Source organism: Stigmatopora argus, chromosome 9 (genome assembly GCF_051989625.1).
Source record: "Stigmatopora argus isolate UIUO_Sarg chromosome 9, RoL_Sarg_1.0, whole genome shotgun sequence".
Classification (NCBI taxonomy): Eukaryota; Metazoa; Chordata; class Actinopteri; order Syngnathiformes; family Syngnathidae; genus Stigmatopora; species Stigmatopora argus.
The window spans coordinates 85,039-101,582 of record NC_135395.1 but is presented as its reverse complement, the minus strand read 5'-3'; positions in this window follow the sequence as shown (position 1 = coordinate 101,582).

Genomic DNA, 16,544 nt, shown 5'->3' with positions numbered 1-16,544 from the left:
TCAACTCTGCTTTCAGCTTTAACAAATAAAAGATTGAGTTTAAACACTTAGAGAAGGTCAAGAAATTCAATCACTTGTCTACTACGATCCGACAGCCTTTTCTGGTCACCATAAAAAAATTCAACTCTCTACCTTGCACGGTTTGGTCAAACGTAGCGAGAATCTTAACATACACATACACATCAATAAACCACACTTTTAGATTAAATATTTATTGATTATTTATTTATGTTCACTATATATTGGTTATCTATCTGTGGGTTTGTTGTTGAGCAAGTGGTGCACTCTCAACAACTTGGCATTGAGCGTCTCCAAAACCAGAGAACTCATCCTGGACTTCCAACGGAACAAGGCTGCTCCGCTCTGCTGATCTCACTTGCTCTATTTATTGATTACTTATTTGTTGATTATTCATTAATTTTTTAAGTTCCTGGGAACAATATAAAAGTTCGGAGATCAGGTGAGGTACTCTACAGTGAAGTGATAAAGATTATCCAGCGACGTGGTCAAGCTCGGGGTGGCTTAAATAGCTCTCTGGTGTCTGATGAGCTGCACCTGTGATTGCCTAGCCCAGGGGTCCTCAAACTATTCCACAAAGGGCCGCAATGAAAACCCACACCAGGTTTTCATTCCAACTCATAAGGAGGGCATCTTTCCACCAATCTAGGGTCATACAAGTGCAATCAGTGGATTACAGTCAGGTGCTTATTGTTTTCTGCAGAAATATAATTGGTGAGTGTGCTGGATCGGTTGGAACAAAAACTGGACCCACAGCGGCCATCGAGGACCGGTTTGCCTACCCAGGTCCCTAGTCCATCAGGTGCTAGACATGTGAATGGGTGAGAGGAGCAACCACCTGTCTGGCCCTGGGCCTGATAACTGAGACTTTCTGCCATTTAGAGGAGACATTAGTTACTGTCCCAGTACTCACCATCCCTGACCCACGGCGCCAGTTTGTGGTAGAAGTGGATGCCTCAAACATGGGCCTTGATGCATTTCTCTTGCATAAATCCGGGAGGGACAACCCCCTCCACCAGTGAGCTTTCCTTTCCCGGAAATTCACGCTGCCCGAGAGGAACTATTGATTCGGTGATAAGGTGGTCGTTGCTGTCAAAGCAACCTTAGAAGCAAGGAAGCACTGGTTGGAAGGGGCTCCTCTTCCCTTCATTGTTTTCGACAGATCACACAAACCTGAAGTACATGCGCAAGGCTAAGAGGCTCAATCCCAGGCAGGCCAGTTGGTTGTTGTTTTTCCAATTGGTTCAATTTCGTACTGTCCGACCTGCCACTGCCTTGACACCTTGTCTTTCTGCTCCCCCATAAAAGACTCTTGGATCCAACAGTACTGCACACGAACCAGGAGTCCTAAGAACGGGAAGCCGGATGCTCTCTCCTGTCTCCATGATCCGAGACCCTCAGCCAAATCCCTCTAACCTAACCTCCCACCTTCTTGTGTGGTTGGAACAGTGTATTGGCCTATGCAGTAATACCTTGACATAGGAGTGCCCCAACATACGAGAAATTTGAGATACGATTAAAATACGGACAAATATTTCCTTGAGATCTGAGACAAATTTTGAGATAGGAGCATACAAGGCAGGTGTCCACATCTCCCTTGTGTAAATATATCTACGAGCACTGGGCACACCATTGCATTTTTCAGTGTTTTTTTGCGTTCATCAGTGCAGAATGAAGGGAAAAACAATAGGTCCAAAGCAACCAGGTGCAAAGCGGGTAGTGCGAAGAAAAGTCGTATGATGACAATTAATATTGAAGCACAAAATAATCTAAAAACATGAGAGTAGTGTATGCGTGAGGGAGCTGGCTCGCCAATACAAGAGGAGCACCCGGACAAGTTGGCAAGTGGTCTTAACTCGACTATAATTGTGTTACTAAAGCTGGCAATGTGACACTGTTGTTTTCGCTCTCATTTCTAAACTCAATTGAGCTCGTACAGACATTTCTTAAGTGTTACACTAATATTCTGACAGCGTATGTTTGTTAGATCAATATTATGGCTGCAGTACAAATGTACATTGAATGGTTTTATGATCAGATGACTTTAATTCATTCATTCATTTTCAACACCTCTTATCCTTGTCAGGGTTGCAGGGTATTGGAGCCTATCCTTGCTGACGTCAGGTGAAAGGAGGACTACACCCTATGCTGGTCGCCAGTAAATTGCAGTTACTTGAATTTTTTTGACTGTATTTTTGTATGAGAAATTTAAGGTCTAAGTCATGGAAATTACCTGAAATGTGTGTCTCTTGCTCCATACTACAGGTTTCACAAAGCACGGATAAATGACTTAGGGACAGTCCCTTCTGTGCAATAACTTCGGGGGTGTGCAATAACAATGTGCAATATCTTAGATTGTGCAATATTTTAGAATTTATATTACTATTCATGTTTTTTTTACTGGGAAAACGCACTTTGTGGAGTAGCACCACCAATTTCATTATACGCAGCTGTGTATGATGACAATAAAGGCTTTTGATTTGATTTGATTTGAATCCATTCTCACCCTCTGAAAAAAACACCAAAAACATGATATTAAAATGGAAAAACATATTTTTATTTGTTCAAATTCACTACCTACTCTCAAAGTAACAAATACCTATCTAGACATTATGATCTTCAATACTAAAATGTGACAATATTCAGTACAGACAGAGGGTAGCGCGGAGGAGGGAGAGAAAAGGACGAGAGAGAGAGAAAGGCCAGGATTGTGACTTGACAGCACCCGCCTGTAACATAACATGAACTTTAAATTTAACTGACTAAATGAACTTAGATTACTATACACACACTTGAATATAAGTTTTAATCTTATGTTACACTACATTTAAACCTTCTTGTGCGATATTCGAGGAAAATATGTTAATGTATTTCACTGCGGCTTGACAGTCAGAACTTGATGGCTTCTCCATGCCTCCGAATCGAGTGTTTGTTTTTTCTGAATTATCGAACCAGCCACCAGTCGCTTTAAAGGATTTCGCTGGTGTCTTTTTCAGATGCTTGCTTTGCTTTCAAGTCCATGTAGATTCTGCTGGCTTTTTCGCAGATTGCTACTGTTTATTTTTTAACCATATGAAATGAAGGGTCTCCATTTTATTATGAATGTCTCTCAATGCGCATCTTGGAAATGATGGTTAGCCCTGCATTGCACTGGGTTGCTTTCGAACCATTGTTTTTCCCTTAAATTTGCACTGATTAATGCAAAAAATGCAACCTGTACGTAGATATCTTTACGCGTGGGAGATGAGGCAAGAAAGACAGAGCGAAGCTGTTCTCATAAGCAGCCTCTCTCATACTTGGCCACCCCCGGATGGCCGCATGGGGAACCATCTGGTATGCTCATATCTCAAATTTGTCTTGTAGTTCAAGGCAAAAATTTGCTCTGTATTTTCCTCGTATATCAAATTTCTCGTATGTTGGCACACTCGTATGTCAAGTTATTACTGTATGCAAAAATACAATTGCCATATGGTTGAAATTTATCACAAAACTGGTCATCCAAATCATACACAAATAGATTACTTGCATATTTTCCTTGCGCTGATCAAATTGTAGTATATCCACAGAATATGTGAAAATAAAAAAACTTTGTGTGCTATTATTTGTAGAAGATGAACGAGTAATACATCTAAAACATTTTTTCAATATTATATATATATATATATATATATATATATATATATATATATATATATATATATATATATATATATATATATATATATATATATATATATATATATATATAAGATGTTTTTTGCCACTTCTCATAGTTTGATAGTGCATACATGTGTGCGCGTTTGTCTGTCAGTGGGACTGTGTTGGTAGTTTTGTGTAACACAGTAGACAGTTGGCTATTTTCTCTTTTTCCATGACTGTGTTGAACATTGCTTAGAAGAATCACCAGACCAAAAAATGGATTTCATTTCAGGATTTAAAGATCACCATGCCTTGTAATAACAGAGACCTTTAAATTATTCTGTGCTGACTGAAGTCAATTGTATTCTTACATTTATTTTTTAACCGAAGTGAAATTGAGGTTTTGAATCAATACCGATTTTTGACAGTAAATCTGCTTCAGTGAACAATGTTCACATACCTAATGAACTGATATGAAAGCAAAAAGACTGTTGACGGGCGGCCCATTGGAGCGAGTGGTTAGCGTGTCGGCCTCACAGCTCTGGGATCCTGGGTTCAAATTCAGGTCACGTCCACCTGTGTGTAGTTTGCATGTCCTACCTGGGCCTGCGTGGGTTTCCTCCAGGTACTCCGGTTCCCTCCCACATTTCCAAAAACATGCATAGTAGGCTGATTGGACACTCTAAATTGCCCCTAGGAATGGATGTGAGTGTGCATGGTTTTCCGTCTCCTTGCCCCCTGCGATCAGCTGGCCACTGATTCAGGGTGTCCCCTGCCTCTGGTCGGGAGTCAGCTGGGATAGGCTCCAGCACCCCTCACAACCCCTGTGATGATAAAGTGGTTCTAAAAATGAAAAGACAGGTGACTTCCATCCAGTAAGATGGAATTTTTCACTTCAATTTCAATGTGACCTCAGTTTACTAGTCATTCATACCCTAGACAAAAGTGTTTGTCTTTCTTACATTAATGAATGTGCACCAAATGTAATTTTCACTTTCACGTGTAGAGCTGTGAGATTAGTTGCTTGATTCACTGATAAAACAGTATTACAGAGAGTTCTTCAGCCTTTGATGCACAACATGGGTAAAAAAGTGACCAAGATGAGTTTTTATTTTTAATATCTCTGCAATAAAGTAATTTCAATATTCAATACATTTCTCAATAAACATTTAATCATTATACATTCCTAATGATTTTTTCCCCTGTGTTACATTTTGAATGAAAGCACATTCGGATTCACTCCACCTCGAACACACTAGATAGGTCAAAACAGTGTCATATCCATCTGTTAATATGATATATCTTTAAAATGCATATGTGAAATCAATTAGGCTGTTTGTGGAATAAATATCTTAGTTTTGTTAGGCACAAATCATTTTACTTTCTTCTTTTTTTACATAATGACATACTACAGCTTTTGAGTGTGAATGGTTTTTCGTCTCCTTGTGCTCTGGGATTGGCTGGCCACCAATTCAGGAAAGTCAGTTGGGATAGGCTCCAGCAACTTCTGCGACCCTAGTGAGGATAAAGCGGTTCAGAAAATGAGATAATATGAGATATTTGCGCAACGCTTATCCTGCACAGTGCAAGCGGTTTTAGGACCCGAGTAAGGCACATAGAGAGACAGGCAACCATTCACACTCAATCCCATCACCACCAGGCGGGAATCGATTCTACGCTTGCGCGAACTGAGGTGAGGAGAGTGAACCACTACCATATCAGCTGGCTGGGAAGTATTCGGCCCCCTTGAACTTTTCAAACTTTCGCCACATTTTAGGCTTCAAACATAAAGATATAACATTCCAATTTTTAGTTAAGAATCAACAAGTGGGACACAATTGTGAAGTGAACGCGATTTATTGGATATTTTAAACTTTTTTAACAAATAAAAAACCTGAAAAGTGGGCTATACATGCATCTGAATTTGTGAGTATTGGTAGATAACTGGCTCTCATGTCCTGGTTAGCTCGACTTTTCAAGCTTTGAGCGTATCAAACTCATCCAAGAGTAGCAAATAAGTGTAGATCAATCTGTATTTTTTTAATCAAAATCTTTGATTTATCTATATGGAGGCGACCTGTTGACCGGGTTGTTAACGTGTCGGCCTCACAGTTCTGGGGTCGAGGGTTCAATCCCAGGTTTGTCCTCATTGTGTGGAGTTTGCATGTTCTCCTGGGCCTGCGTGTATTTTCTCTGGGTTCTCTCATATCCCAAAAACTTGAGTAGGCTGGTGGAACACTCTAATTTGGCCCTAGGTATGAGTGTAAATGCTTGTCTGTCTTCTTGTACCCTGCGATTGGCTGGCCACCGATTCAGGGTGTCCCTGGTCTGGTTCACATAGTTAGCTGGGATAGGCTCCAGCACATCCACGACCCATGTAAAGATAATTGGTTCAGAAAATGAATCAATGAATATTTTATGAGTATTGTCACATACCGTATTTTCAAGACTATATGGTGCATTTCAGTTAAAGGCGCAGTGTCAGTAACGAGTGCTATTTCTGTATTTGACACACAAAGGACACACCGCTTTTAAAGACGCAGCCAGGCATGGCAAAACATACACCAGCTTAAACATACACCAGCTTAATTATACGGACACACGCTAAAAACACGTTTTTAAAAAGGCAATGGAAGCAAAACTGAGTTCGGTTGTACTTTATTTAGCCATTTTACAATGCACTCATGTTATCATCACCCATAAATCCATCAAAGTTCTCATTTTCTGTGTCCGAATTGAACAATTGTCCAAATGATTCATCGAAAACGCTGAGTTTTATACGTTCGTCCAGGCGGCCACAATCCATTCACAAATAGTAGCTAGTGTAACTAGCCCGGCGCTGCCTGCCACCCTTTGTAAAGCTGTGTTGATGTCAATGTCCAGGCCACAATCCATTCGCAAATAGTAGCTAGCGTAACAAGCCCGGCGCTGCCTGCCACCCTTCGTAAAGCTGTGTTGATGTCGATGTCCAGGCCACAATCCATTCGCAAATAGTAGCTAGCGTAACTAGCCCGGGGCTGCCTGCCACACTTCTTAAAGCTGTGTTGATGTCGATGTCTAGGCCACAATCCATTCACAAATAGTAGCTAGCATAACTAGCCCGGCGCTGCCTGCCACCCTTCGTAAAGCTGTGTTGATGTAGATGTCCATGCCACAATCCATTCGCAAATAGTAGCTAACGTAACTAGCCCGGCGCTGCCTGCCACCCTTCGTAAAGCTGTGTTGATGTCGATGTCCAGGCCACAATCCATTCGCAAATAGTAGCTAGTGTAACTAGCATAAATAAAACAGACATCTGACTACTAACCGGTGTCTTGCAAGAGAGTATCCATCCTCACGTGACTTCGTGCAAGATCATTCTGGCGTATGAGGCATCTCTCATGCTGTTTATTACATCAGATTTACAACGTGTCAGGAGCGGCCTGTTTGTCTCTCCTGACGTGCCGTCAGAGAGCAGCTGCGGTCAATCTGCTGATTGCTTCCTGTTTTGGTATTTAAGGATCAATGAGTCATAGTACCATTGTCGGATCGTTACTTCTGTTCCTGCATGCGCGCAGCATGCTGCCGTTTTGTTTTCAAGCCATTGTTGATTTGTAGATCCCAGTTGATTCATTAAAGATGTTGTTTGAAGCTAACTGCCTCAATTCACCTCCTGTTTCCCGCGGCTGGGTCCTAATATATTCCCGATCGCGCCACGACGACGCGGCGCAATCGTAACAGAACGATCCGACCATAATGGACCCAGCGGGAGGCCACCCATGCTGATGCCAGCCACCCTTCTCAAAGCCCCGCGACCACATGGATTCAGCGAGAAGCCCCCCAAAGTCTTTTGGGGAGTTTATAATGGACACGCCGTGGTGTGGGCACCTCAGAGACGTTCTGGCAGTGGAGAAATCCCGACTAGGAGGTAGTTCTGAGCCTCCATCCACCTTTAAACCCACCCTCCGCTCAACGCGTCGCACTGGGCTGCCAGCACAGCTAAGTCATAATACCAAGGTTCCGACACCCCCATTTCATCGCCCCAGTTATTTGAATTCAGACTCCAGCGAGCTTTTTCCTCAATGGAGGGAGAATCCCCAGTCTCCATCGGCCCCGTTGGAACGCCAAATCTTTGTCGGTTGGGACTTTTCTGAGGGTGAGGACGACCGAGAGCTAATAGATTTGTATGCTGGAGATTCGGACTCGGACAGTGATTTTCTCAGCCGATTCGGACTCCGATACGCTCCACCGGAGGACGTTGACCAATACTCCTCCGATTACTCCGACCTGGATTACCCCGACCAGCATCTGCCATGTCGGCTGGCCATCTACAAGGGACCACCGCATGGCGGCCGGCGGGGAGGCTCAGGTAGGAGTTTCGAACACCGCCGGTCTTGTTTTTTTGGTGAGGCGCAGCAGCAAGGTCTTTCACCTTGTCGGCTGGCCATCTACGATGGGCCATCTACGATGGGCCATCTACGATGGGTCACCACGTGGCGGCCGGTGTGCTGTGCCGCCGTCCCGGAGGAGGCGGCGAGCGCCGTGCCGCAGGGAGAAGCGGAAGGAGGGCCTGGACGCTCGAGCCCCTCTCCAGGCTTCTCACCCGACCACACCGCTCCAAGCTTCTCAAATTCCCGTGCCTAAGCCACACAAGTTACTCCTTTTGCCACCTGGGCCGCCAGTCGCACCTGTGCCTAAGCCACGCAAATTACTCCCTTTGCCACCTGGGCTGCCAGTCGCACCCGTGCCTAAGCCACGCAAGTTACTCCCTTTGCCACCTGGGCCGCCAGTCGCACCCGTGCCTAAGCCATGCAAGTTACTCCCTTTGCCACCTGCGCCGCCAGTCGCACCCGTGCCGAAGCCACGGACCAGGCTTCCGGTGCCGGCTGGCCCGCCTAGTTCCAGTCTGCCATGTTCCAGTCTGCCATGTTCCAGTCTGCCATGTTCCCGTCTGCCATGTTCCCGTCTGCCATGTTCCCGTCTGCCATGTTCCCGTCTGCCATGTTCCCGTCTGCCATGTTCCAGTCTGCCAAGTTCCAGTTTGCCAAGTTCCAGTTTGCCAAGTTCCAGTTTGCCAAATTCCAGTTTGCCAATTTCCAGTTTGCCAAGTTCCAGTTTGCCAAGTTCCAGTTTGCCAAGTTCCAGTTTGCCAAGTTCCAATTTGCCAAGTTCCAGTTTGCCAAGTTCCAATTTGCCAAGTTCCAGTTTGCCAAGTTCCAGTTTGCCAAGTACCAGTTTGCCAAGATCCAGTTTGCCAAGTTCCAGTTTGCCAAGTTCCAGTTTGCCAAGTTCCAGTTTTCCAAGTTCCAGTTTTCCAAGTTCCAGTTTGCCAAGTTCTAGTTTGCCAAGTTCCAGTTTGCCAAGTTCCAGTTTGCCAAGTACCAGTTTGCCAGGTACCAGTTTGCCAAGTACCAGTTTGCCAAGTACCATTTTGCCAAGTACCAGTTTAACAAGTACCAGTTTGCCAAGTTCCAGTTTGCCAAGTTCAACTTTGCCAAGTTCAACTTTGACAAGTTCCAGTTTAACAAGTTCCAGTTTAACAAGTTCCAGTTTGGAAAGTTCCAGTTTGCCAAGTTCCAGTTTGCCAAGTTCCAGTTTGCCAAGTTCCACCCTGCCAAGTTCCGGCCTCCCCACAGTCCCCGCCTGCCCAATTTAACCCTGTCCGGTTTCTCCCTGGCCGATTTCGGCCAGCCCGGTTTCAGCCTGCCCAGTTCCTGGGTGCCCAGCTCTTGCCCGCCCAGCTCGCCCGCCCAGCTCTTGCCCGCCCGGAAGCGGCGGCGACGCGCTGGGGCCCCTGGACGAGGGGGCCGGCGACGACGGCGAGAGCGACTCTCCGGCGCCCCTGGACGAGGAGGCCGGCGACGACGGCGAGAGCGACTCTCCAGCCCTCCCGGCCGAGGGGGTAGGCGGCCCCCCGAGCAGCCAGGGTAAGGTGCCCGACGACCGTTCTAAGATTCTGGTGTCTGTTAAGGGCAGGGGGCTTGGCCAGCACTCAAAGGACCAGCGGGGAGGCCCGCTGGACGGGCTACTCCCACTCCTCTCCAAGGGCCGACGTGGACGCCCGCCGGATAGGCCCCTCCTACGCCTCATCTCAGGCCGGCGCGGACGCCCGCTTGACCGCCCACCTCGACACCTCGTCACTGGCCGGCTTGGCAGCCCGCCGGACCGGCCACGCCTACGCCTCGTCACTGGCCGGCGCGGACGCCCGCCGGACTGGCCACGCCCACGCCTCGTCATTTGCCGGCGCGGACTTCCGCCGGACAGACCACTTCCTTGCCTCGTCTCTGGCCTGCGCGGACGCCCGCCGGACCGGCCACTCCCACGCCTCGTCAACGGCCGGCACGGACACCCGCCGGACCGGCCACTCCCACGCCTCGTCACCGGCCGGTGCGGACGCCCGCCGGACCGACCACTTCCTCACCTCGTTTCTGGCTGGCACAGACGCCCGCCGGACCAGCCACTCCCACGCCTCGTCACTGGCCGGCGCGGACGCCCGCCGGACCGACCACTTCCTCGCCTCGTCTCTGGCCGGCGCGGACGCCCACCGGACCGGCCACTCCCACGCCTCATCACCGGTTGCAAGCAGATGTACTAAAAATGACCTTTTAATGTTAATAAGCTAAGCAAATTAAAGTGTTCTTCATTGCAAGCAAATATATAATAATGTGAGACTAATAAGCTTCATTGTGAGCAAATATATAAGAATGATTCCCCTTACAAACCCCAAAAAACCTTACAAACACCGAACGACTCGTACGGTGTTTGTAAGGTTTTTGGGGGATTTGTAAGGGGAATCATAATCATTTATAAGGGCAGTTATCGGCAGAGGTTGACAGGTATGCATTCTGGCCCGCAAGTCAAAAAGTTTGCCTACCCCTGGTACAGACAAACTTGCCTCTTTTATACTATTATTGTCCCAAATTAAACACTATCAATAAGCTGCCATTGACTGTGGTAGACGTCCGATACATGTTGACTGAGGTGCAGATGCTTTTTCTGTTGTTAGTCTACCGCCAATGGCAGCCGGACGTGCGGCTAAATAAAAGTCTTAGTATACTTTTAGCCCGGAACTTTGACAATTTTATTAAAAAGAAGACAAAGCAAATTCACAGATGATAGTCATCCGTGAGCTTTTTCAACCGTTCATTAACAGCAAGGTATTTTCTCTAACATATCATATATTTCATCCAACGTATATTAATTGTAATTTCTTGTAAACTGTGTGTGTGTATCTGACATGCTCAAGTGTTTAATTTATACACCCATCCACCCATCCACCCATCCACACATCCACACATTCACACATCCACCCATCCACCCATCCACCCATCCACCCATCCACCCATCCACCCATCCACCCATCCACCCATCCACCCATCCACTGGTGAATGCCCTTTGCCTTATATATATATATTTATATATATATATATATATATATATATATATATATATATATATATATATATATATATATATATATATATATATAAAGGCAAAGGGCATTCACCAGTGGCGGGCCGTCAGGGCCTTCAAGGCCTTCTCTGCTGGCCTAAGAAATATCTGAATCATATTATATTTTGTCGATCAATACCAGGGGTAGGCAAACTTTTTGACTTGCGGGCCAGAATGGATCCTAAAATTGCACAGCATTTGGACACGCAATGTAATTTATCAAACCTGGGGATTGAAATATAAGAAAAAAGACACAATTGAAGGTGAAAATTTATTTTCTAATTTACTTTCAACATTAATAACATATTATTCAAAGAAAGAGAGCAGTCTTTAAATTGAGAGTGATGAACGGTATTGCAGGGCAAAGGGAAATGAATGAGGTCATTGATTTTTACTATAATTTGGACAACGCCGGCGGCAGGCCGGATTAAAAAGCCTATATGGCCCGCGGGCCGAGGTTGAAAAACATGTACACACATGATCTGGGGGCGTGGCGAGCGCGCGAATCCCGCGACGACGAAACGTCCGTTCGACCGAACGTCCGTTCGACCAAACGTCCGGTCGACCAAACGTCCGGAGACTAAACGTCCGGGGACCAAACGTCTTTCGACGAAACGTCCGAGTACCGAGTACTGCTGCTGCATTCTCGTCAAAAATTCCATTTGACAAAATCCTTTTTCTTTCTTTTTGTTTTTTTTCCTAATCTGTTGCCGCCATCCCCGAAAGGCTTATTGGCGATTTCAGAAATCCATTTCAAATTTCCAAATGCTTTTCCCCATTCATCCCCTATTGATAGACTATATGTTGGTGGCCAGCCAATCAAAAACACAAGACAGACAAACAATCATTCACGCTCACACTCATAATCAGGGGAATTTAGAGTGTTCAACCAGTCTAGCATCCATAATTTTGTTTTGTGGGAGTAAACTGGAGTACCTGGAGAAAACCCACAAATTCTCGAGGACACCAGGAATACTCCACACTCTAGAAAGTCAGGATCCACTCAGCTTTCATTAGTAGATCTTAGAACCATAAGGTTGATGCGCTAATCACTAGTCTTTCTATTTAGGTCGTTTACCCATACATAAGTGGCCCGTAAATTTTCATCACAGGTGGAAACCACCATCCTTAGTGGGGCTTATTGATAGTTCACCCCCTTTTCTGCTGTCCTATCAGCAATAATCATTCCAGAAGGAAATAGGTAATTAAGGCATTAGATATGCGCGTGTAAGATAAAAAGACAAAGTCGCTTGGCAATTGCTTGTTCATATTGTATCAGTTTTTGTAAGTATAGAAACATCGTTGTCATAAGAAACTTGCCCAGAGTTCGGTCGTTGTCATGGACACTTGACACTGATTAATCAGACTTTGCCCAGGGTTTGGTCGTTGTCATGGAAACTTGACACTGATTAATCAGACTTTGCCCAAAGTTTGGACGTTGTCATGGAGACTTGACACTGATTAATCAGACTTCACCCGAAGTTTGGTCGTTGTCATAGAAACTATACTATACTTTGTTTGCCTATATAAAGACTGACCCACTGTTTTAATTCGGAGAGTTGCAACGACAACATACTGTGAGCGGTTCACAGCTGTTTGAGCTCACTCCCCATCCTGCAGTCTGGTAATAAACTGAATCTCCTTTAAATTGGTCTCACTCTTTCTTAACCTGCCTCCTGAAGTTGTTTTTCAGACCTATCATACTTTGGTGCCTAAACCCGGGACCCAAAAAGCCAACAATTGTCAGACCAGCGATGGGGCACACACTTAAAAGTCAAACATTTTCTCCAAAGTGGACGGGGTGCTTAATCAGTATGCACTAAATTCAAGATTCTGTAGTTGGTACTATATGACGCTGACAGCTTGACTGTCTGGATACATTGGTTGCTGACGCGCTAAATTATATAGTGAAAAGGGTGTATAAAAGGGAAATGCGCGTGTGCATATTATGCTGAAAGCATGACAATATAAGCAGTTGATGAGATGACGTTTCCGTCTGCTACCAGTGAACGAGATGATCCGGAATATAGGCGGAATGGGTAGAATGAGATCGGTTCTACAAAAAATCCTGTACAAAAGTTGTTTTACGGCGTACACAATTTGAAATGATCAAAAAACGGATAAAATACAGGAAAAACGTATAATTTGACAGTTATTGTTAGGTTTGTGGACGGAGGACCCCAAAGCAGGCAAATGCAGCAATCTGGATGTGGAACTTTCTATTTATTGAAAACGTTCCAAAGACGGGCGAAGGCACTAAAGGAGCAGCGAAGGCGAGTCGCTTGTCGTAGTGTGGAGGTCAGTGGCCGAGGGATCTATAGTGGTGTCCAAAATGAAGGTACAATACATGTGGTCAAGATCGTGGTTGTGGTCCGTGCTCTGTGGTTGTGGGGCTGAGTGTGGTCAGGATCCTGGGAACAAAACAAGAGGTCGGAGATCAGGCGAGGCAAACAAGGAGATAGCGTGAGAAGGTACTTAACAGTAAACGTATTAAGACGATGAAGCGGCTTGGTCATGCTCTGGTTGGGTTTAAATACTTCTTGCTGACTGAAGAAACACACCTGGTACTGCTCAAGCCATTAGGCGCTGGTCTTGTGATTGGATGGCAGATGTAACCAGCCACCAGTCTAGTCCTGGGCCTGACATTCTCCCCTCCCCTATGTGGGCCACTTGGCACATGACGTACGGCCTCCAGGTGGTTCCAGCGGAAGTGGGGAGGGGTGATATGGAGGGGGATAAAAAGCTCGTCTCGACTGGCACGACCTGGGAAACGTGAAAGGTTGGGGTGGGTGCAGAGAGTTTGTTGGGAGCTTGAGGCGAACTGCACACAGGTTTATCATCCGTTCAATCTCGTAGGGGCCGATGAAGTGGGGGGAGAGCTTCCGGGACTTGGTCTTAAGAGGGAGGTCTCGGGTGGACAGCCAAGCCTTCTGACCGACAACGTAGGCAGGTGCGGGGGCACGATGGCGAATGGCCTGTCTCTGGGTGCAGGTGGAAGAGCGTTGTAGCGCAGCCCGGGCTTGTTCCCAGATACGGGCACATCTGGCCAAGTGTGCTTGGAAAGACGGCACAGCAATATCTGCCTCCAGAGAAAGAAACAAGGGAGGTTGATAACCGAGGGAACACTCAAATTGGGACAGGTTGGAATAGGAATTAAGGTGGGAGTTGTGAGCGTACTCAATCAAGGGCAGCTGGTCGCTCCTGGTGGTAGGGTTGGCATGGGTGGTGCAGTGAAGCGCTGCCTCCAGCTGCTGGTTTGTGTGTTCACACTGACCGTTAGTCTGTAGATAATAAACAGAGGAGAGGCACACTGTGAGGATAAGGGCAGAACAGAAAGCAAATCAGATGTGAGAGGTGAATTGTGGACCCCGGTCAGAGACGATGTCAGCATGGATTCCATGAAGACAGAACACGTGCTGTGCAAGTAGGTCAGCAGTCTCCTAGGCTGAGAGTAGTTTGCGGAGGGCGATGAAGTGTGCGGCTTTGGAAAATCAGTCAACTATGGTCAGAATGACTGTATTACCCCGGGACTTAGGAAGACCTGTGACGAAGTCGATCACAATGTGAGATCAGGGATGACTTGGAATCGGGAGTGGATGGAGTAATAATAATCGGACATAGGCCCTGTCGTCATTATCACAACACAAAAGCCTACTTGTCATCACACGCAGAAACTGCGTGTGACGAAATTGATGGTGCTTCTCCATAAGCTACGTTTAATCGGCAAAAGACCTAATAAGTGTAAGTTACGGACTTGTAATTTGTCATTCCGCTGTTGAGGATACAGGTCGCTTACCTCGCGCTTACCTTTCACTGTCTTCCACTTACCTTTCCTCAGTCAGCTAGTAGGAGGCAGATCACCAACCAAACATCTGTTCATATACCGCAGAGGGGAATGTGTGTTATGTTAGCGTGAGTTTAGATTCCTGATGGATGTGGGGAAAAAACTGTCCTTAAGCCTATTTGTCCGTGCTTTGTGGGACCTATAGCGTCTGCCAGAGGGCAGCAGCTGGAACAGATTGTGACCAGGGTGGTAAGGGTCCCCTATGATGTTCTTGGCTCTGCTGAGGTAACGAGGGCTGGCAATGTCTTCAAGTGAGGGCAGAGAGCAGCCGACAATCCTCTGGGCAGTGTTAATCACTTTCTGCATGGCCTTTTTGTCTGCCGCCGTGCTTCCAGCGTACCACACTGTGATGCCGTACGCCAGGATGCTCTCTACAGTGGTTCTATAGAAGGTTCTCAGAAGATTGGTGCCCAAGTTGTTCTTCCTAAGTACCCTGAGGAAATGGAGTCGTGTCTGAGCCTTCTTCACCACTGCCGTGGTGTTTGTAGACCATGAGAGCTTGTCCGTGACATGGACCCCCAGGAATTTAAAGGACTGGACCCTGTCTACACATACTCCATTTATGAGGAGTGGGGCCAGATCTGTGCCGTGTTTGCGAAAGTCCAGGATGATTTCTTTAGTTTTCGTGGTGTTCAGTGTGAGATTGTTCACCGAGCCCCACGAAGACAAATTGTTGACCTCATCTCTGTAAGCCGACTCATCCCCTCCTGAGATGAGTCCGACCACAGTGGTGTCGTCAGCGAATTTGATGATGGTGTTAGACTGGTGGGTGGGTGTACAGTCGTGGGTGTACAGGGAGTACAGAAGAGGACTCAGTACACAGCCTTGAGGGGAGCCAGTGCTAAGAGTAATGGAGGAAGAGAGGTGGGGACCAAGTCTAACAGTCTGTGGACGGTTGGTCAAGAAGTCCTTTATCCAGCAGCAGATTGAAGAGGATAGTCCAAGGTGGGAGAGTTTGTCAGTCAGAATGTCCGGTTTTATGGTATTGAAGGCTGAGCTGTAGTCAATGAAGAGCATCCTAACGTAGTTCCCAGGGTGTTCCAGGTGGCTCAGTGCTGTATGAAGAGCAATGGCAACAGCATCATCAGTGGACCTGTTTGCTCTATAAGCAAACTGGTGAGGGTCAATTGAGGGAGAGATTGTATTCCTGATATGGCGGGCTACCAACTTTTCAAAGCACTTCATGATCACAGGCGTGAGGGCAACAGGCCTATAATCATTCATGCCGCCAATGGTTGGCTTTTTGGGGACAGGGATGATGGTGGCAGATTTCAGACAAGATGGAATGATGGATAGTTGCAGGGAACAATTGAAAATATTTGTGAAGACTCCAGCCAGCTGGTCAGCACAGGCTTTGAACACCTTCCCAGGTACTCCGTCTGGGCCAGCAGCCTTCCTGGTGTTCACGGACCGCATTACCAGTCTCACTTCCTGTTCCCGGAACGTCAGTGTATTGCTGCCGGGTGGTGGTGGGGGTGTTGAGACTGGGTCTGGTTTGTCAGTCTCAAAGCGGGCAAAGAAACGGTTCAATTTCTCCGCTAGTGAGGCATCTGCATTAACAGACATATTATTGTTATTGTAGTTGGTAATATGTCGTATGCCTTGCCACATC